Genomic DNA, 22,262 nt, shown 5'->3' with positions numbered 1-22,262 from the left:
ACTGTCCCAAAGGGATACAGCTCTGGTTTCCTAGAAGAGTAGTGTATATTTCTTTATGCTGAATAATGGACTTTTTTAGAGTACAGGCACCACAGTACTGCTCCTTCTAACCTACATCACTGCTAAATAACAGTACTTTCTGTATTCTTATTTCAATAAAATAATACGGAGTACAGGTGACCATCAGGTCTATAATAAAATAAGAAAAAGTTTGTAATGATGCACATCTTGATGCTGCATAGACCAATGTCCAAAATGAATAGACAAGAAGATTTAGGATGAAATGAAATACATTCCGTAAGAAGAATCATCCAACTATAACCCTTCCTAAAAAAAAAAAAAAAAAAAAAGGGGGGGGGGAGGGGATGAGTAAATTAGCTGAGATTTATTTATTTATTTATTTATTTATTTTTAACTGGAGGAACAGAAGCTTCCCAATAGAATAAGCAAGGCTTTCCTCCTGCTCCCAGCTGGTGACAAACCAAATGCCTGGAGCTAAACATGTTTATCCTTGGAGTAGTTCAGCTCTAGTACAGAAATATGAAGTGATTCCAAACAGTGGAGAAAACAAACTCTTAACATTCCAGCGTTCCTGAAATGGCAGCAAATCTTGAACTGCAGGTCCATCATACCTTTCTTTCCTCTCTTTTCCATTCCTCCTCCATTTTTAAGTTATTTTCCATATAAAAATATTTTTCCCTTGAAATTCAGGGTGGAACTCTCCTTTTTTTACCAAGTTTCTTCTATTTTTCTTTATTTCTCTATTTTCTTTCTTTTACTTCTAGAGCTTACAACACAGAGTTGCTTCATTGGTTTCTGATTAAATCAAAGAAAGGAAGTAGGGTCAGGACTCAAATGTCCAAGTCAACATCAAAATGATAGTATATAATGCTTAGTTACTTCTCTCCTTTCATAGTGATCTATCTCCAGTTTGGGGTGACTAATTCTGACCTTAACTGAGTGGTAGATTTGTGGCTGCATTTGACACTGATCCCAGTGTAAGTAGGAAAGACATCAGCTCACAGAGAAATATTACAGATTTTCACAAAGTTTTCACAAAAACGTTTCTCAGCAGCTACTATTAGAAAACCAAGGTCCAGAGATGGTTCCAAAGCAGTGCACCTTTGGATGCAACACTGACCCTGAAAGATCCTTGTGGCACATGGATTATTAAATGATTGCATTGTTCCGCTACCCTCAGCCAAGGCTTGCTTCCTCATTGACTCAGACACAGTATTCCAGAGGTTCCCGTTAATATAAATATATAACAAAATGCATGCACAATATCCCTTGGATTCTGTTTACTGAAGGTCAATCCTATAGATAAAAGGGAAAGGCTGGGTGCTGCTGTCATTTAGTTTACTTTATATCTATGCCATAAAATAAACTCAAGGATGCAGCCTGTAGTGCAAAATAATGGATTATAAATTGCCAGACAAGCGTGTGAAATTACCTAGTAAATCTCTGAGAATGTGTCAAAACATTTCAAAAACTGTACAGATGCAATGATGCAGTCCTGGTTTTCATTTTTTTTCCATGTAAATAAGTATGTATCATCCTAGAAAAGCCTCCAAGAATTAAAAAGGGATTATCTTGTCTCTAAAATTTTAGCAGCAGTCATGCATTAGTACTCAGACCAAAAGCTCCCCCTGTGACTCTGTTTCAAGCCTGTGCTAAGCAAATGTATATCATTGTCACATTATTTATTTGTGTTATGTAGACATGGGGCTGTGGAAGAAATGTCTTTCTGCTGGAAAGAAAATGAAATAAAGACAGCATGGGGTAAAAAACGTTGTCAAAAGCAACCATTACTGCTAAGCCTTAGACTTAAAAGTAGTATAAAAACCAAATCCTCTCGACCACACAGATCCAGGCTATCACAGGTAACGCTGTGGCCAATACCTGGCTGAATTCTTGCTCACAGTGAAATAGCAATTAATATCAACCCTGCAGGTTCATTCCTCAATAAATGAACTTGTTCTTGACTGCAGAGGGATGCATCCCCTATTTTTTGATGTAGACAGTAGGAAGGGTTGGCACCTGCCCCACGCTGGGGAGCACAGCCCCTTGTGGGCAGCAGCAGTGAGCAAAGCTGGTGTCCGAATCTCCTCTTAAAACAGTTGTTACGGGCATTTGAATAGTAATTGTGGAAATCTCTGAGTGTGCTGAACAGTAAACGAGTACAGAGAAGATGGAAAAAATACAACTGTGTATGCTGCCAATGCTGCTACGAGCGGAAGAAACGCTGCTGAAAGCAATTCATATAATGGTGCCCATGAAAAAATGTTCTTTCCCTTTGTCCAAAGGCATACAGAATCTGCCTGTTCTGTGTCATACCAGATAAATGACACTTCTGTTCGATTTATGAATGCGCTGTGGTCCCTGAGTCTCCACCCTTAGACCAGTCCCATATATATTTTCCTATGCTTTCCTTGTAAAGAAAAAAATTGGCAGCTGTTTTTCCTTTTCAGGAGCCTGTAATCAGTAGTGTATTTAATACCCAAGTAGACTTCTTAAAAGAAAAGTAACATTTATTTCCACTGAGGGAGCAAAATTTTGAAGATTTACAAGCATGTCGATATACACGTCTGAAATATTGTTTATGTTATTTCTCATTTTTGAATGGTGATCTAGGTAAGAGCATGGCTAGGACAGCACTGTAGAGATTTTGACCTCCTCTCTGTCATAATATCATTCATATCCTTCTTGTATTATTTATGATCATCGGGTTTTGTTCTAGGCAGCCCTGAAGAGGCGTCTTGAGCCATTCTTCCTTGCTTGTTTTCCTTCAAGCCTTCAGATTAAACTACATGTGTTCTTTGTCCATGTAACCAGCTCAGCATGCAGTGGCAATAAATCTTGCGGAATAGCTTCTGAAACATAACATTTTTCTAGATTTCCATTTCTTCTGACTGTACTGAGCAGGGCCCAGCTGATAACCACATTTAAGCAGGAACTACAGTGCAACTTTACATCAGTGATCTTCTTACATCATCTCAAAACAATGTGCATGATTTTCAGGAGTAGCATTTCACTCAAGAAAAAAAAAATATATATATATGTATATATAACAGATATTAGGAAAAAAGTAAAAGTAAAAGGATTATGTGATCATAGCCTTGACAAAGTGAATTATCATGGATCCTCCCTCTCCTCAGGGAGTGTACAGAAATCCTGCTGATGTTGGGGGCTGCTGCAGAGATGCAAGCATTGTCTTACACATGGTAACAAGGTGGAAACCCTCTCCGGGACAGCTTCAAAGCATCTCTTGCGGGAGCCCATCGTAGCTGTTTTCACAGCCAAACACAGGTTTCTGTCTCTGCTGACATTATTTAGGGCACCTAAGTGAGTTGTTAGAGCTTCCTCTCAGAGAGAAGGGGCACACCAGGATGCCCACATGCTGGGAAGGACCAGCTTTGCGTCATGCATCTTTCCATGCACTGAGGAAGATCTAAAGCCAACATGGTTGTTGTTTTAAAGCCAGGCATTGATGGTGTGATACCTGCACTGAGTGTTCCCAGATGCAGCGGGTTTAAACAAAGGGCAAGATACCACTCCCTAGGCACATGGGAGACAAGATGACCCAAACAGATAATTCAGATAGTTAAGGCAGTATTCAGAATTAATATAATCATCAGGGTTTGGCTTTCAGACTGTAGACCCACAGATGTTTGCAGGAGACTGCACAGCCCTGGGACTGGCCTGTACAATATCAGCAGTCCTTGTGTACAATATTGAGTAGCATTGATGGGGCAGCTGTGCTATTGCCTTCCTCCCGGAGTAAATCTTTGCCTGTTTTAAATGAAACTGTGATCTTCTGAAGGAGATTTGTGAAAGCTCTGTCTCTTTTGACGTTTAAAGCTAAGCCAGCTGAATTCTGGCAGTGGTTACAGAAAACAGTCCTTTTCTGGCAGGAAGATGGATGATCTGGCTTTCCACTTTCTCTTTCCTTGATGATTCACTTATTTTCATTAATTTGCTTCTTCCTTCCTTGTATTACAATTAGGTAAATTTTACCCTCATTATACCATCATTACTGAGTGACAAGTTTGACAATCGCTGTATAAGCTTAGACCACAAGTGCTCAAATTCAGGGTGGAATAATTTGCTGAGATATAATGGGGAAGTTTCCATGGTACCTGTCCTACATTTTGTCTGATTCTGGCCCGTGTTTGCATTCTGTTTTCCACAGAAATTCACCAAAGCAGGAAAGCAAGATGAGAAATAAATAAGGACATGTAGGAGGAGAAAAATACTCAAATATTTATTCAAAGATACAGTCTTTGAAATTAATTGTAATTCCTTAAAAGACATGTATTCTTCTGTGTGGTTTGTAAATATTTTAGTTGAATAATCATATCCAATGAGAAAGGAATCCAAAAATTTGAAGTTTGGGACAATGAATTTGCTTCATTCAAATCAGAATGAGCTAATTCAACTTGAGTGATCAAATCAGAGAAGTTGTGAGGCCTGCAATTTTGATTCAAAATTGTACCTGCCAAAGGAAGCTTCTTATGCTTATATTTGAATGGCTTAAATTCTGCTCAGTCCTTGTGCTTCGTGCATCCCTGCTCAGTGCCTGGCTTGGACACTCGAAAGCACTTTTCTGAGAGGTACTTTCCTGTTTTCATTAATGAAGCTCTGGAGCTTAGGTGGAATTTAAGCTATCTGAAAATTGCCCTGCAATAGCCTCGTCTTCTCTGATTCGGTTGTACAAGAGCAAAAACGAGCAAGGAACTTATTAGAGTGAAGCACAAATTCCTTCTGCCATTCCTCCCATACTTCGGAAGTTTGTTCTTCTCTTTATCCTAGCAAACTGAGAGTCCAAAACTGGAGGAGGAGAATGGCTGCAAGCTTGGGATGGCTTCCTCACGAGAAATAATACAGTTATTATTATCTCCCTTTTGCTCATCTTCTGCAGACATGGGATGCCTACCCAGGTAGGAGAGCCAGGTGCTGAAATAATGATTGCCAGGAAAACAGAGCGGGACCTTAAGGGGAGGAAAATGGGAAATGAGTTGTGTAAGACAGGACTGATGTAGCTTTGTACATTCACATTTCCTTGGTGTGTCTGTCAGACCTGGGCTTTCTGTGCTTCAGTTATGCATTCTCTGGAGCTGATAGGTGGAAATGCCATCAGTTGAACTTTGCAAAGTTTCTACCATTTATTCTTGTTTTCTGCCTGCCTGGGAAGGAAGTTGGAGAAGTTACTTTGGCAGTGATGGATTATTATCAGTCAATAAATAAACAAATCAGCTCATAACAATAATGTCAGACAAATGCTGGTTTAGAAACAGGTTCTAATTATTAATTTAAAAGAAAGAGTCTTTATTAATTTCAGGAATTTCAGGTGTTAATGATGAACACAACATTTGTACAGAGTCCATTTTTCTTTAATCCCCCTTTTCTTAATAATGTGACAATTAGGATAGGACATTTCTTTTGTCCTACTTTTTACCATGATTGGAAAGAGCTGCAAATGTAACCTCACATCTCACTAATGTGGAAATTAGCTGTACAGCTGTTTCTATTACGAAATTACAAGAACTTTGGAAAATAACTAGTCACAAACATTAAATCAAGGACATGCTGAAAGATCATATCAAATTCAAAGAGACTTGGTGCATTCAGATCTTGTAGGAAAACATGTAGATAGTATCAAAAGGACTGTCCTTTCTCCTCCGTAGACTCACATGCTGCTTACATGTTTTAATAAACATGCATGATTCACTGGTCATTACTAGAGAATTCAAAATTAAAATGCATAGGCCCTGAGAAAAGAGGCATGTTGTTGATAGCAGCAGATCCCTGTCTTTGAAATCACAAGACTGTCTTCAGCAGGCATCTCTGGGTGCTGGGCTGAGATTGGAGAAGACATACACACACTGGTTTTGTACAAAATAGCCTATAAAGTATTTTTGGCAATCCTAACTTGGTCTCTGCCAAAAACCTCCTGAAGAAAAGCTGTGATATGAGGGGACACGATTCATCCTTTTTCAAAAGCAAAGCTGACAAGCAAACCTCCGTTTGATGAATGGAACAGGACTCAAAAGATTCAAAGAACATTTTTGCAGTTGGACCCTTCAGGTGTTTTGAAGTCATCTGTGCTGTTACAATAGCATCACTTTCCAAAAATTTGTAGTATATATTACCTATAGAGTGAGATTCTGAGAAAATAAAATAAAATGCCTGGAGAAAAAAAAAATAATAAAGAAAACCAGATAATGTAGTCAAAAAAACCCAACTCACCTGGATTTTCAAACTCCTTCAGAAAATGTACCAAGTACCTTTCAGCTTTCGGTGCTGAATTAAATAGTAGGAAATTACAGAAGGTGACATTACTGAGTTACACCGCACAGTGGGAAACCCTCAGGCTGTTCAAGTTAATGTGTAAAACTTGGGCCCTTAAGTAGCTTTCAAAATATTATGGAAGATCTTTAGGCTGGCAGTTTCCACAGTGCAGCTGCCTGCCACTGGCATCTGACAAAGGTTTTACATTGCCTATCCTGGTTGCAGCTATCCAATGGGGCAGAGGCTGTGCTGCCAACAGATTTTGTTGCACAGCCCCAGCACGGTCCCACAGCAAGAGAGTAAAAGAGGTGTATCAGGATTCTCCTTTACAGATATTTGGAAATACCTGGAATCTGTGCGATGTGAGACCAGTCAAGCGTCTCGTCTATCTCTCCAGAAGTCAACAGAAAATAAACCCTAAGCCAAGGCTCTGGTGAATTTCTCTGCCAGGGCGTGGGAACAGGCACCCCGAGAATTACAGACTCTTAGGTGGGGGGAACCAAAAGCAATGTGTAGCAATCTGCTCATCTATGTACCCTTGAAATTAAGATGTTCCTCCAAAGTGCAGATGGAGATTCTGGATAAACTGAGGGATGGGCAGTAGGCAGAACAACTTGTGAAACGGGAAATTATAATAAAAATGGAAGTAGACTGCTCTTACCTATCCAAGTGTCTTGGGCAATCAATGCCTCATCCATTCTCCAAACTACAAGGCCTGCCTAGTTTTGAATTACTTCAGCACAAAGCCTTTTGCAATCCAGCTGAGGGAAACCTCCTCTGAATTAGCTTGCAGTTCTCCAGAAGTAAAAAGGACAGGACTTTTAGGCCAATTCCTGCATTTTTTTCTTCCAATATTTTTTTCTTCCAGATATTACCTTCATTAAAATCACACCAGACTTTTGTATTACAGAGCTCTCTTTATCCACACCTTCTGCAGATTCTAAGAAATTCTTTGGCATTTAGGTCTTTTATCCAATGTTTCAAAAACTGGGTCTGGAATAAGTCAGGTCAGGTTGACGATCTTGATTTGGTGACCTTGAAGGTCTTTTCCAACTTAGACAATTCTATGCTTCAGTGCAAAAGATTTAACAGTTTATCTATGCTGTGTACTCAGAGAAAAGTTTTCTTGCCTTAGTCTAATCTTTATGATGATGTATTCAGTGATGTGCTATATAATCTCTAAGTTTTGCATTTATTATTTATAGTTCCTATTGAAACACTGTAATGGTGAAATTTCAGTAGCTATGTAACGAGGATTTTGCAAAAGCCTTTGCAGTTAGTCTAGGGACTGATTTACATGAAATAAAATGTCAGAAAAACTGCTAAACCTGCCAAGTAGCAATGGAATATAAAACTGCAACTTGTATTTCATTCCGTAACACATACATCACGCGTAGAAACCAAGAACAAATATGCAAAGCCAACAACTAGAAGAAAAAATACACCCGATATAAAATAGCCCCGATAGCAGGATGGAGTTGGCAAAGAGATGAACGTGTTTTAATGAAGAACATGCCTGACCAGGATCGGTGCCTGTACTGACCTAGACTGAGCACCTACACTCTGGGAGTTCACCTCAAGCTGTACTTTTATCTGCTGTGTGATCACACTTCAGTAACATACTACAAATAACTGTAGCAATAGATATGTGGGGGGAAAAAAATCATGTTTGGGAGATGCAAGATGATTAAACTAAAAAAGATCACCCCTGGAAGACAAAAACATTCCGCAGACCCTGTTTTGTTTTGGTTTTTTGAAATACTATGATGTAGCTCTTAAGCAATCAGCCTCTAAGCATGTGATTTCTACAGTATTTGCACTGCATAAATACCGCAGTATTCGTACTTTGACACAAAATGGAGGGCTATCCAGATTTGAAAAGAGAAAAATAGCATTAACAGAGAGAAACAGATTCAAAACGAGAGAAACGGATTCAAAAAGTCTTAGTGGGAAACCCCCATGCTAGGCAAGCAGGGATGGACTCCATTCTTTCTGAAGTAGCCAGAAGTGCATTAAACAGGCTCAGAAAATGGTTTTGAAACCCAACTTTTCAGACATGGTAATGGCAGACAGCAAAGGCATGTGAATGGCAGACAGCAAACTAAAACTGATGCTTCAGGGTTCTCAGATGACTTTAAAAATAATTTACTGTGAATACAAACAATAAATAATAGCAAATTCTATGATAGGAGGAATTGCTATGCGTTGGAAAGTGTAGCTTCTCTTCTGCGAGTTGTTTTCACTTCTGTGTAAAGTGCCTAAGAAAATGAGTTTGAGTTGCATTTAATGGAATGCAAATGTCTAAGACCAAAATAAAAAGTCTTTTCTAAAAAGTTTTTTAAAGGTGACTTTAAGGTGCCTTTTTAAGGTGGCTTTTTAAAAGTCACCTTCAGGTGTTCCCCTTCAAGTACTGATTTTCTTACTTGGAAGTTGTCTTCAAATGTTTGCAAATGCTAAGGAGCAGCCACACAAGCTGTTCAGGCCACTCAGCATTTAATTCCAGTGCAAATTAAAATTCCTCTTTGATAGCAGCAAGTATGAGGTTGAAAACAGGAAAAAAATAAGAAGGAAAATTTAGTTTATGCATCAAAGAAAAGAAAATGGTAATATAGATCCAAAAGAATCTTCTAGGTATAGCAGGGCAAGTCAAAACATTTAGTTTTGCAAGCGAAGTTATTTCTAAAATTGGGGTTACTTCAGTTCAGAAAAAAATCTCCCCAAAGACTCCCAGTTCTTCATGACAGTGAATGACTCCTCAGCCTGGGAGTGAGCGAGGTGTCAGGAGCCTCCAGCAGCTTGCTAGGTGGGCTACAAAGGAGCTCGTACAGCTTCACTGGCAGGTAAAGGTATTTTCCCCAGAGGAATATTATCAAAATTAAACTGTCTTTGACAAGCAGTTCAACTTTGATGAATCGACAAATATCAATCAAAACATTATTTGTAAGAAATAAATAAATAAACACATTCCTAAAGAAAATGATATCATTTTGGCATTTTAAATTTTACATTTAAACATATTTTGGGTGTGCTGCAGCGAGACTGGTTTCTACCTTTTTCTACCCAGCCTTACTGCAGCAGAGCTGAACTACTTACTGATCAGTTTATGCATGTTCTCATTGTGCGGGGGCTCTAGCCCAATTCCCCTTGTGTTGTGTGTGTTTTCTTTTGTTTTTTTAAAGGTGGTAAATATCACACCGGGACTATACCGAGGCGAGCAGGATTAGTAGTAGGAGATGAGTAGTAGGAGAGCCTGCTACTTTTTGAAGCTCCTCAAGTCCTACACTAAGATGCGCCTTAAAACTCAAACCGTGATCCTTCCAACTTCTGTCCTGGAGCTTTTGGGTACAGCACAAGGGCTTATACAGGACATAAAGTCTGCTCAGCAAGGAGGTATCTAGATATGCCTCTTTAAACCCCCAAATCTCTCAGTTCTACACACCTTTTTGATAAGGTTTCGCTTGTTAATGCTATTGTGAAGTCTCTCGCATTTCAAAATACACAAACTTTGTTTGAAATACGTAAGTGGAGGAACTAGCTGAAATTCAAGCCACCTTGCATAAGGCTGGGACTTGTTTGTTTTCAGTTATTTGCCAGAGTTATGTCAGCACACCTTTTTATTTGGATTATTGTGGTTGACGGCTGTTTTTTTTTTCCTGTTGCTAAAATCTTTCATATCACATGAAGCTGAAGTTTATGTGAATACAAATACCACTGCTGATAACCACTCCATGGCAGGTTGTTTTTTTCTCTTTATTACTAATTCTCTTTGTAATTTCAAACCATAGCATTGCCCTCTTCTTTTAAAAACAGTACTTTTCGAACTACAAAAACAGCTTATCAAATAGCATAGACAGAATTTCTGAATGGTCTCAGGTATGGTACTTCAGAAAGGGACAGGTGAGTGCAAATAACACGGAAGTTACTCAAAATATAATGTATATTAGGACTGGAAGTCAGCGATGGGTAGGCTAAACCCCTGCCTGATAATGAAAACCCTGAGACAGGCTGATGTGTACAGCTTCACCTGTCCCAGGACATCCTTAGTGCATTTGTGTCTGGAAGATTTTGCAGAAGCCCTGCAGGTTTACAGAAGCAGCTGCCTCCGATTCCTCTCTCTCACCCCCTCCCACACCAGCAGAAGACATCTGAAGCAAGGCAGAGGGAACGTGCCTGAACCGTAATGCTCTGGTGATGAGAGCAGTTGCTGTTTAGTGACCCTCGTGCTCTTTAAAAGAAGACTGAAAGGCCTGTGACAGATTTTCTGAGCTCTAGGCCACATTCTCCAACCTTTCTGCTATATAAAAGCATTTATATGGTGTCAGCACTATGCTTGCATGCTCTGGGGATACAGATTTTTTTCCTCCAACAATGATGCCTGAGGCTACTCTATCAAAGCAGCTTTTCTTCGGAATTGAGACTTAACATTTTTTTTTAGGAGAATGTGTTTTATGGATTTTACCTGTGTTATCTTTTTCCCCAGCTAAAAAGGACATGCTAAAATCTATAATCACTGTTCTGTTGCTTAGTTTATGATTAAAAAGCAATGAGTCTCCATAAAATAGCACGTCCAAGGGGAGCACAATATGCAAGTCAGCATTTTGCACTAACATTACAACATTGCCACATACTTCCCTGTTACCTTTCATTTCATTCTAGCAAGATTGTTCACAAATACGAATAGTTACGTTTCTGAAAGTTATTCTGAACACTTATAAGGTATTTACATCTGTGTTTCTGACCTCTGAAAGAAGAAATGTAGCTGGAATTTTGAGAGCTTTAAGCAGATAGCTAGCATTAACAACTAAAACATAAGGCAAAATACATACTGTATAAATTAGTAAGGGACTCAGGAACATAGGCATGCACAGACGTACAGACATATGACTGTTCTTGTGCATGAGGGGACAATCTTAACTTCAGCAGTTACACTCCACCTAATTCCTTCAGCTCCTTCATTTTTGCATATGGCAATGGAGACTCTCGTTATTAAAAGGAAAAAGAAAGAGCATAAAACTACAGCGGAGTGTTATAGCAGCACTCCTTGTAGGCAGGTAGCAAGCATTTATCCCTCAATTTAACAAAGTGTAAAAAAAAAAAACTCAGGTGACTAGCAAGTGTCCTTGGTAGAACCATGGCCGAGAGTTTATCTGTAAGGCAATGTCTCTCCTTGAGAGGTTGAAAGTTTTTTGCTGTTTTTATCTAATATAGTGACGGAGTGTAGTCTTCTGTTTAAAATTTTGGCATTTAATTTTAATCTAAAATGTAGATATATTCACTATCTGTGGTCCCTGACTATCCACGGCCCTGGTAGGCTTGTTGCTCTCATAGCTTCGTTTCCTTCCCAGAGAAACTGGGACGTGGGAGGAAGACGAGAGGGAGTGGGAGGGGAGATGCTGCACTTGTCTCAACATGGAGTTAAGGCCCAGGTGGCATATTATCTGGATCTGGTTGGTGAGGAGCATACCCAGTTTCCACACCATAGGAAAGCAATCTGCCGTATCAGGCACATGAAGTCTGTACATAGTCAGAGGAAAAGACATTGGTGTCTTTGAAGATGTCCAGAGGGAGATCCCATCTGACTCAGTACAGCATTTAAGAGACCTAAATCGTTGCCACACAAAATAGCTATTTTATTTTCTTTTACATGACTGCTCTTAACCGAATACCCTCCACCCTCGCCAGCATTCAGAAAGGAACTGACTACATTAGAGAAGGGTTTGCGATGAAGTTCACTGACTTCACTGGGGCTTGGCAAGGACCAGCTGTTCAGAAAAAATGGGTGTTTTCCTTCTCAGTAGATGTTGAGAGACCCCCTTCCTCCTAGTAAGGAGGAAAATGACAGCGTGTGGACTGAGTGACACACCAAACAAGAACCAAACAACCCAACACCCTCCTCACAATGCAATATTTCTTCCTATTTCTTGATCAGGGATTAATTGCCCTCTATGAAGGAAAAAAAATGTCATTTATATGTACTTTTTCTGACCAGTCAGTTATGCTCATCATCAGCTGCTCAGAAACACTTAGGGCTGAAATCTCCTCGGCTTTAACTTGTTGTGGGCGGTCAATCGACTCTCTCATGTCTATCCAGACCCAAATTGTGATTAAACTTTGAAGTTTGATCTCTCTGATACTTTTCCCTATCTTTCAAACTGGCTTGAAGCTATCTATGAATATATATATGGAACAGTATATGAATAATTTTATTCAAAAATAGGGGGTGAAATTCCACAGTAGCTGAACAAGCGCCAAGTCTGAAGAATATGACTTTGTTCTCTTAGTATGAAATAGTTAAAATATAATTATTTTAAATAAAGAGTGAATAAAATATAATGGAAGAAACTCTGAGGAAATTTATTTAGCATTTTAATTAAAACTATAAATTCCGATAATGAACACTTATTGGAAAATGTAAAGGAAAGGGCTATTACAAAAAGTAAATGAAGCTAGACCAGTCTGCAGAAAATAAAAAAATAATAAAAAAATAAATAAAAAAGATTTTTAAAAGCCATTTAAAACTATTTTGATAGATCTGTTCCAATATATTTGAGATTTATTTATCATGGAAGATTAGAAATTGGAATTTTATTCATTATCATCTGTGCTGATCCAAATGACAAAGGACCACAATTAAAATTAAGATCCCCTGGCACTGGGAGCTGTATTGTAGCATAATTTAGGCTTCAGGGCCTTGAATCTCCTTGTGACCAGCTTCTCCTGATTGCCATTTGATGTCAAGGTAGGAGGCTGAGCCTCCAAATATGCATCTGATGCTTTGCCAGACTTTGCACTTCTTAATTAAAGGCACTGTGATTATGGTCTGACTTCGTCTTCCAGCATCCAGCATTTCTGCTCTTCCTCCCTCCCTCCTCATGTCCTTCCCTTTCATGCTCCCCAATGTAATGGACTTTGAAAAAAAGACTTCGTATCACAAGAAAGATCAAAAAAGGGTCTCCAAAACTGCACAATTGGGCTCATTTTAATATGCCAAACAAAATAAGTAAATTTTAAACCCTTTCATAAACACTAAATTTTAGTCATTTATCTCTTGTCCTGAGCTGAAATACATGAGTTTAAAAAATTTTCTCCAGTCTTTGAAGTCTGCTTTTGTATTCAAATACCAGAGGTGAGCTCTGCCTCGCCACCAGCAAAAGCAATCAGCTGCACCAAGGGAAACTGCGGTAGGATCAAGCGGTTCAAACAAAATTATGATTTCAGCTGGCGCAGCGTGCCTCTGACAGCCAGCATTGCCTAGCTATTAGGATTTGGGTAATTTTTACACGTGTAACTGCCTGAAATTACCCATTCAGATGCTGCTATTCATAAAAGACTATCAAAATCAAGGCAATTTAATCAAACATCAGGTTCGACATAATTATATTTCTGAAGTTGAGCAGAATCGGTCATGCCTGCGCCGGTGTTATTTATCCTGGCTTCGTTTCATTTACAAAAGAAGATTGTCCACGTACAATTCAGAAACGCCTGTGTAGATATTAGGCGCTTATTAAGTGTGGTGCTTATACAGCACGTGTTATTGCAGAAGTGCTTCTGAAAATGTGTGTTTGGATGATTTTGGGTCCCGGGTAACTCTGCTTGGATGCTTGTGAGGCACTCTAACTGGTGTAACCGAAAAAAATACTTCAGAAAACGTGTGTTCAGGTGATTTTAGGCCTCGGGTAACTCAGCTTGGCCGTTTCCCGCTGGGGAAACTGAGGCAGGGCCCCGGGAGGCGCCATTTTGTGCAGGCGCCCGGCGGCGGCCGCCCCTCACGGCAGGAGGCAGTGGGACGGAGCCCGCTGGGCACGGGCCGAGCCCGGAGCCCCCCTCACGGCCCGGGGCCCCCCGTGGGCTCCCCGCAGCCTCCCCGGGCTCGTTCCCCCGACGGCCCTGAGGGAGAAGCGGTGGGGAGCGCGGCTCCGCGCTCAGCCTCGCCCTCTGCAGGCACGGCTCAGCCCTTCCCCTCAGCGGGAGGGCGGCCAGCGGCTGCCGGGAGGGACGGGGAGAGGGCAGCGGTCCCCCCCCCCAAGGCAAAGCAAGGCAAGGCGCGCTCCCGACCCCCTCACGCAGCCCCCAGCGGCTCGGGAGCGCGCTTCCCGCCCGCGCCGCCAGGGCGCGCTCCCGAGCGGCGGGCGCCGCCTCCCGCCGCCGCCCGCCAGGTGGCGCCGCCGCCCCGCGAGCTGCCGGCCGCCGCCTGGCCCCGCCCACCCCGGACACGTCACCAAAGGGGCGGGGCTCGGGGGAGGCGGGAGGGGGGCGGGCGGCGCTGCGCGCGCACCTCGGGGCGCTGGCCGGGGCGGGGCCACGCCCCCTGCTCCTCCCGCGCGAGCTGGTGGAAAGGGCGGGCTCGGGCTCGCGCTGGGGCCGTTGGGCGCGCGGGCGGCGGCCATTGTTGGCGGGAAGGAAGGGCGGGAAGCCGCCCCGCCCCCCCCCTCCGCCTCCCCCCTCCCGTCCCCACACAGCCCCGCCGCCAGCATGGCGGCCCCGGAGGGGTGGCCCCGAGTTCTGCCCTTGGCCCTAAAAACGTGAAGGCAGCATTGCCTGCCCTGTGATTTCGGTTGAAATAAAGCTTGTCCGTGCAAAGGGTGGAAAGTCGTTTTTTATTAAAGTTACTCTGCTAGATATTGAGGAGTCTGCCTGCAATCGGATGTCCTCAGGCTTATGATGTTAGCTAACTGCTCTTCAGGCTAAAGCGTAGGAAACATTTCTTTGTTCTTTCTCAGTTGAGTGATTTTTAGAGAAAAAGACTTTCAGAAAATTTAGAAAATTTAGATTTTTAGAAAAAAGACTTTGTGCTGCCTCTGAATGGGTTGGACTAGAATATTGTGACCCCAAAACTCCAGGGAGGCTCTGGATGTAGAAGCTGCTGCTTCAAAATTAGGGTCATCACTAAACACCGTGGTGTTACGAGTGCATCTGTCATAAATGCACAGGAACTAAGCCCCAGGAGTTTCAAGGCTGGTTAATACAGTCATGGGTTTAAAAAATAAGTAAGTAAATAGGTTTATTAATAGGTATTTAACACTCAACAAATCCATAGATTGTGTTTAACACATGTTAGGACCTAGTAGTTAAACATGGATACTTGGACATCAAACTTTGGTGAAGATTTGGGAATTGTGTCTAATTGATTTTCTAGGCTTGGGACTAATATCTTTGCTGTTAGCTGGATGAAAATCAGGATGTACTTTAGAAGGGTTATTACAATCTTTGGCTATTCTCTTGCTCTGCCGTTATTCACATCCTGTTCTTTTCCCTACCACCAGGTATTCAAAGCCACCAAATATTGTTCCCTTTTGCAGAGCTTTCCTTGAGTATTCTTTAATTGAAGAGCATGTCTTTCATCGGTTATTTTCTCTATTGATTTCTGATTCCTGCTTAGAAGGGTATTGCTAACCTGGATATTTGTCCTAAACAGGAGATTGTGAGACCTTCTGGGCAGGGAATAATACCAAATTTGAAAGAACCCCATGAATGCCTGTGAATCTTGGAAAGTACCCTTTTTGTTCTCTATATTTGTGTGTGTGTGTGTGTGTTTTGTCATAAGTATAATGACAGTACAAGTACCATTTTACCAGCTTCATGTTTGTCAAGAGTGGCTTTAGTAATTATGTGTTTGTATGTAGTATAGGCCCCACAGAAGTACCATGTGATTCTTACTCGTAAAAACAAACAAACAAACAAAAAAACACCCAGGAATAGCTGTGCTATAATACATGGGAACACTTGCTATTACTAATTACTTTTTATTATATTTTAAGTACGCTGGCACTTAGCATTTGACGATAGGTTCTTCATGTACATAGAGCTATTTGCCAGATGTTGCTGCACCTCTGTCTTTATCCTTTACCATCTTGATCTCTGGAATATGTTCCAGCGTTGTTCAAGGAAATGTTGACAGTGTTATTTTCAGAAAAATGACTTGCGTGTAGTGTCAGACTGCTGGGGTAGCCCTGGCACTGTCAGGCAGGGATCGATTCACAGCTCTCAGCACCTGCAATGCCCTTTGGCCACACGCCGAGCACCAGCTTTCGTCAGGGTTTGCGCTGACAGCTGCCTGATTAGCGCCAGTTATCAAGGCAGTAGACAAATCCTCGCTTAATTCAACTATTAACTAATAATATCGTCTTAATAATTGTAGTTACTCTTTTACTAATACTAAACAAAGGCCTACTTGAGCTGCAGCAGTACTGAGGGAAGCACAGCATGCCGCAGCGAACTGTTAGCAGTTACCTGCTGCCCACAGCCGACAGTGGGGCGAGTGTATTGCCCATATTGGTTTGGGTTGCTCCAGGCGAGGCAGTGCTTACCCGGCTCCAATTCGGGATACGCCACTCAGCTTACTTTGTTCAGGGGCCAGCAGCAAGAGGAAGGCACTGGCGCTTCCTCCATTGTGTCTGTGCTGCAGTTGAGCCTAATGGTGGCTTCTCTTCTAGGGTCTTTGAAGGCTTTTCCCCAAAGTTTGCTTTACCCTTGATGGGGTTTATGTCTGATGTCTCCGAAGTGTTATGTGGGCCATGAGATCATTTTTATAATATCACCACGATCACTTGTATTTTACTGTTACTCTTCTGGATGTTATTTTTAACTGTAAATCTCCAGGAATTTACATTTTCATGTTACTTTTGAATTACTGATCTCCAGGCAAACACTGTGCTTTCCACAAGTCTCACTTGTTTCCCTTTCTCTCAGCAACCAGCAGTAAAGTTTACTCTGTACACATCAGTGTCTGACATGGTCATGGCACAGGGGAGTCCTCTGGGCTCCACATGGGTATATTAGATCAAGGGAAACCAGCTGATGTGATCTTTTTGGACTTCAGCAAAGCTTTTGATGTGGTTTCCCATAGGATCCTACTGGACAAAATGTCCAGCATACAACTTAAGAAAAACATCATCTGATGGGTGAGCAATTGGCTGGCGGGCAGGGCTTAAAGGGTTGTGATAAACAGGGCCACATCTGGCTGGCGGATGGTCACTAGTAGGGTCCCTCAAGGCTCCATTTTAGGGCCAGTCCTCTTCAATGTCTTTATAAATGATTTGGGTGTAGGACTAGATGGTGTTCTGAGCAAATTTGCCAACAACACCAAACTTGGAGGAGTTGTGGACTCGTATGAGGGTGGAAAGGCCTTGCAGAGAGATCTGGACAGATTGGAGAGCTGGGCGATCACCAACCGCATGAAGTTTAACAAGAGCAACTGCCGGGTCCTGCACCTAGGATGGGGCAACCCTGGCTTTACATACAGACTGGGTGATGAGACACTGGAGAGCAGCCCCGCAGAGAGGAGTTTGGGGTTTGTAGTTGGCAGCAGGTTGAATATGAGCCAGCAGTGTGCCCTGGCAGCCAGGAGGGCCAACCGTACCCTGGGGTGCATCAAGCTGAGGCAGGGGAAGTTTAGGCTGGACATCAGGAAGAGGTTCTTCACCGAGAGGGTGGTTGCACACTGGAACAGGCTCCCCAGGGACGTAGTCACTGCACCAAGCCTGTCTGAATTTAAGAAGTGATTGGGCTGTGCACTTAGTCACATGGGCTAAACTTTCAGGCAGACCTGTGCGGTGCCAGGAGTTGGACTTGATGATCCTCGTGGGTCCCTTCCAACTTGGGATATTTTATGATTCTATGATTTGCCTACCCTGTGCTCTTCTAAATTTAATGACTTTCAATATAGGAGAAATCTATTCTCATTTCCACACAGAACAGAACAAGGATCTGATGAGGACACAGCATGTCTCCATAGAGGTTTCCTTATTTTAGTATAAGGAGATATTTATGTAGCATGCAAGCACAGCATCAGAGCTTTAAGTTTTGTTAGCATTTAAAAAGCTACTGAGGTAGCAGCAATTCCGTCTTTGGAGAAGAAATGTGTGAGTTCTTTTTTAATTCCTACTCATTGCACTGAGATGCAACATGACCTGTTTTTCACTGGTATCTTGAAAGGCCTAGATCAGTCTAGAACATTTATTTACTATGGTGGTCTGGTATTTAGACTAGTCCATTTATTAACCAAAGATTTCAAACATCACCCCCCAAAAAATAATTAATTCTTAAGTGTTGGACCTCCATTGGGCTGTGCTCAGGTTTAGTATAAGAAGGAGGTTTCAGAGTGAGCAGTGGACCTTGCAGCAATTTGTAGCATAAATGTCCAAGTGAAAATGCCCTAATGGAAGAGCTCTGCTTGTCATGATTTTGTTGCCTATGGTCAAAGAATACATCCAGAATTACACTGATTTTTTAATATGTTTGGGTCAAAACCAGAATAATCTGGGACACAGAATTTGTTTGCATGATGTAAAAGTCCTGTTCAATTTTTTGTCTGCATTTATGATACAGATACAACTTGCAGGTTATGGTACTGAATGCTGGCATAGCATCCTGTGTGTAACGCCAGTTTTTTATTCCTCAGTTCTTACACCCTTTCTTCAGGCATCAGCTGCTGACCACTATCGAGACTGGCTATTAGGCTAGCTGGGCATCAATAAAGTAGGGGGTTTGTTATTTTCTGAGCTGTTTTCTCAGTTTAAGGTCTCCTGCTTGCTTTTTTCCTGTGTATGCCAAAATCATATAATTCAATCTAGGACTAAGAGCTTGTTGTTTATCCCAAGGCTAACCTTAACTGGGAGGCTTATTAGTTGGGGCTGATTATTCTGAGATGTACAGCCTACATGTGTATCCCAAGGTGAATGTCTTCACAAAACGCAACGGTGGCTGCTGCTTTCTTTGTAAAAGAAGGAAGTGCTGTACTTCCATTCTCCAGAGTTAAGTGGTTTGTCTTCCCCAGAAGAGAAGGGCTCGGATTTCTCAACTGTTGGAAAACATAGGCTAATGTCTTTCAACCTTCTGGAAGAGTTTCTGCTAAGTTTTTATGGGCATAGGGTCTCCTCCTGTAGCTCTGCCTGTGCAAAAATAATTCAAGATTTGTTGGACAAATAAGAGAAGTGTGTGATAGAACTCATCTGTGTAGCCTGGGGATGAAATCCTGTTTGCTGGAGGACTGGGAAAACCAGTACACTAGTGTTATCAAAGCGCTTATATGTTTCATATAGCATAGTTGCTGGTTAAAACTCAATAAATTCTGCTCTGTTCACATCAAGTGAACAGGTGTCATAACAGATCAAGTGGATTATTGTTGTGCTTGTTTCCTCTTCAGCAAGAAAGAGGAAGAACTTCCTGCACAGCCAGGTGTACCCAGTACTAAAATCCTACTATTCTCCCTGCTGAGGCCTGGTATAAAATGCATTAGGCCAAAAATGAGGCTTGAGGCCAGCTCTTCTACATCCTGGCTAAGCACGATGAACTATACAGCTTTTTTTTTTTTTTTTTTTTTAAGAGAACAGTTCAATTCCAATCTGAAAGGGTAGTTTATTGGTGCAATTAAATACATTTAGGAAAAGGCTCTGAAAGTTTTCTTTTTTTACAGTATGTAACTTAGAGATCTAGTGGCATGAGAGAGACCCCTCAGCTTTGGTGAAACACTTGGTTAGTCAACAAACCCTGGAGGGAGATACAAATGTTACATTTTCAAGGCAGTCATGGTATGAGTTAGTGTATCTTGAAGTTAGTAATTTTTGGTTAAGTGGAAGTTAAATGCGTCAATAGCTATGTGTGTGAACTGCTTGGACATTCATGATCCCTGATGGCGATGCTCAGATAAAGCCATTGTTGCAGAAGGTGCCAAACTAAATGTAAGCGGACAGCTGGGAATTTGCTGCACAGGGCAGGTGTGTTTGGGACACAAGAAGTACAACTCCACACCTTGCAGTGAAGGATGTGGTAGAATAGATAAATGGTGAGCTGGCGTCTGGTCCAAAGCAGCTGAAGATGGGACAACCCCAGAGGATAATTCATACGCTGAAACGGGAGCAGATGTCAGTTCAGACAGCTTGTCTGGCCATTCGGTGCCAGTCCTGTAGCATGTGCCGGCAGTGCAGGCTTGTCAGACAGCCTGTTTATGAAATTTGGTGTTGCCTGACATCATAATTTGTTAGGAGGTGGAGAATTGTGCTGTAGGCGTTGTGAGCTGGGGAAATAAAGAAGGGTTTTTTAATCATTTGAGCAAACCCAAATTAAAATTTTATGTTAAAAGCAACTGCATGCCATTTTACATTGTCATTTTGTAAATGAAAAGTCCAATATGAAACCAGTTGCTTTTGCTAACGGAACAAAAAAGCTCTGCAACAGAGTTTTCATACTAGGCTATCTGCAACATTGGCTACTGCACTTCAAAACCCTGTAGTAGTGTAAAAATTGTTTTCAAAAACATTTTGCCCCACATCTTTCCTTCAACTAAATTCCTTTCTTTTCACCTTCCTATCCCGCTCTCTTGGCAGAGGTGAAGTGCTATGCTGGCACATCCCTTTCAGTCCCAGAAATTAGCTCAGTTTTCATCTGGGCCATGTTTCTGTAATCTAGTATTTGGAAGACTCCTTTGATACCAGTGTTTCAGTGCTGCCCAATTGAGAGCAGCAGCCCTTAAAAATTGATGTAGGAACCCTTGAAAGAGTGGCACAACTTTAGGATTACATTCTTTTAGTCGATGGACATTAGCACTATATGCCATCCACTCAGTGTGCTCTAGGTGATCCTGCTGGCAGAGGGTTGGACTGGGTGATCTTCAGAGGTCCCTTCCAACCTCGGCCATTCTACGACTATATGAAATCAAGGTGTTGATTGCAAATTAGAGGCTGTATTTACCAACTCACTGGTTGAGAGATAAAGAGCTTTTATATATATATAAACCAACTCTTTATATGTATATATATATATATTCATATATATATGAGTATCATATATATATGGGTATTTTATATATATATATATATATATATGAGTATTTCTAAGATGATGTTAATTTCCCTTGAAAAAGTCAAATACTAGAAATGAGGTAAGGGTTGTATTATGTTACTTTCAGTTAGTACGTCCTCTTTGAGTTCTTTTTCATGCTCGTTTTGCCCCCTTTAATCCTTGGGGAGAGAGAGGAATGTATATCCTTATGATATACACTTGAAGTTAGTATTTCCACACTGTTTTACTGTATTACACTGTATTTATCCTCAAAGACATAGTTAATGATTTACTAGAACACAAACACATAGGTTATAGAAACCAACGGTTAAGCTTAGTGGAAGAAGACAAAGTCAGTGCTTCAGTCACAGCCGGGCACCCAGGAGGCTCCCTCTGAGCACCAGGCAGCACTGCTGTGCTGGGCGGGTGACGGAGCCCTGGCACAGGCTGCCCAGAGAGGCTGTGGGGTCTCCTCCTTGGGGAGCTCCAAAATGAAATGTATTTCCTTTAAAACAGATTAAGTTAACGGTGTGTTCATACTAGTATTTATGCCCATTTTTCTTTGGGAAGACTGCTGAGATCCTAATAGCCCATCTTAGGTGAATGCTTCCATGTTTGTGGATAAGAAAGAACCAGACCTCTGAACTTCATGCAATGGCCTACAGATCTTTCTCTTTCCCGGCAACCTCACTGTGCTTTTGGTTTTGCCTACTGACATGAGAGATGGAAGAGACTTCCCTTGATCATTTCTGATGGATAGCAATAAAATTGTTAGAAGTGGAAAGGTTGCTTGCTGCAGAGTTTACTTTACCTGCTTTCCAGGAGAGAGGTGGCACGCAGTTGTCCAGCTAAAGGCTCTGTAAATATTTAAGCAAAGCTATAGTGGGGTAGAAGTCAAAATTCCCTTTGAAATATTTTATCTTTAATATAAAAAGCATGCATAAATCTATTCTGAGAATAAGAGTCCTTTGTATTCTATATCCTTTTTTTTTCAGAAGGATTATTTATATGGATCCAATCTGGCTTCCTTCCCCAGCCCCTGTAGGCAAAGCCACCAGTGGCTGAGAGACCTTTTATACAGAACTTCTTTTGAGAACAGAGGAGCCCCAGCATTGCAGCAAGAGCAAAACATGGTATTTGGGCTCTGAAATTCTTCCACAAAATCATTCTTTGTGGATCTCACTTACGCATTA

At 41.5% G+C, this 22,262-nt stretch overlaps 1 protein-coding gene across 6 annotated transcripts in view; it reads left to right on the top strand.

Annotated features, from left to right (window-relative positions):
- The window catches only part of STARD13 (StAR related lipid transfer domain containing 13), a 294,539-nt gene that overhangs the window by 46,942 nt on the left and 225,335 nt on the right, over positions 1-22,262 (top strand). The gene's annotated exons all lie outside the window — the stretch shown is intronic.

This window comes from Anas acuta, chromosome 1, assembly GCF_963932015.1.
Source record: "Anas acuta chromosome 1, bAnaAcu1.1, whole genome shotgun sequence".
NCBI classification, from domain to species: domain Eukaryota; kingdom Metazoa; phylum Chordata; class Aves; order Anseriformes; family Anatidae; genus Anas; species Anas acuta.
Note: the sequence above shows the minus strand (reverse complement) of the source record. Positions and strands in the feature narration are given on the sequence as shown.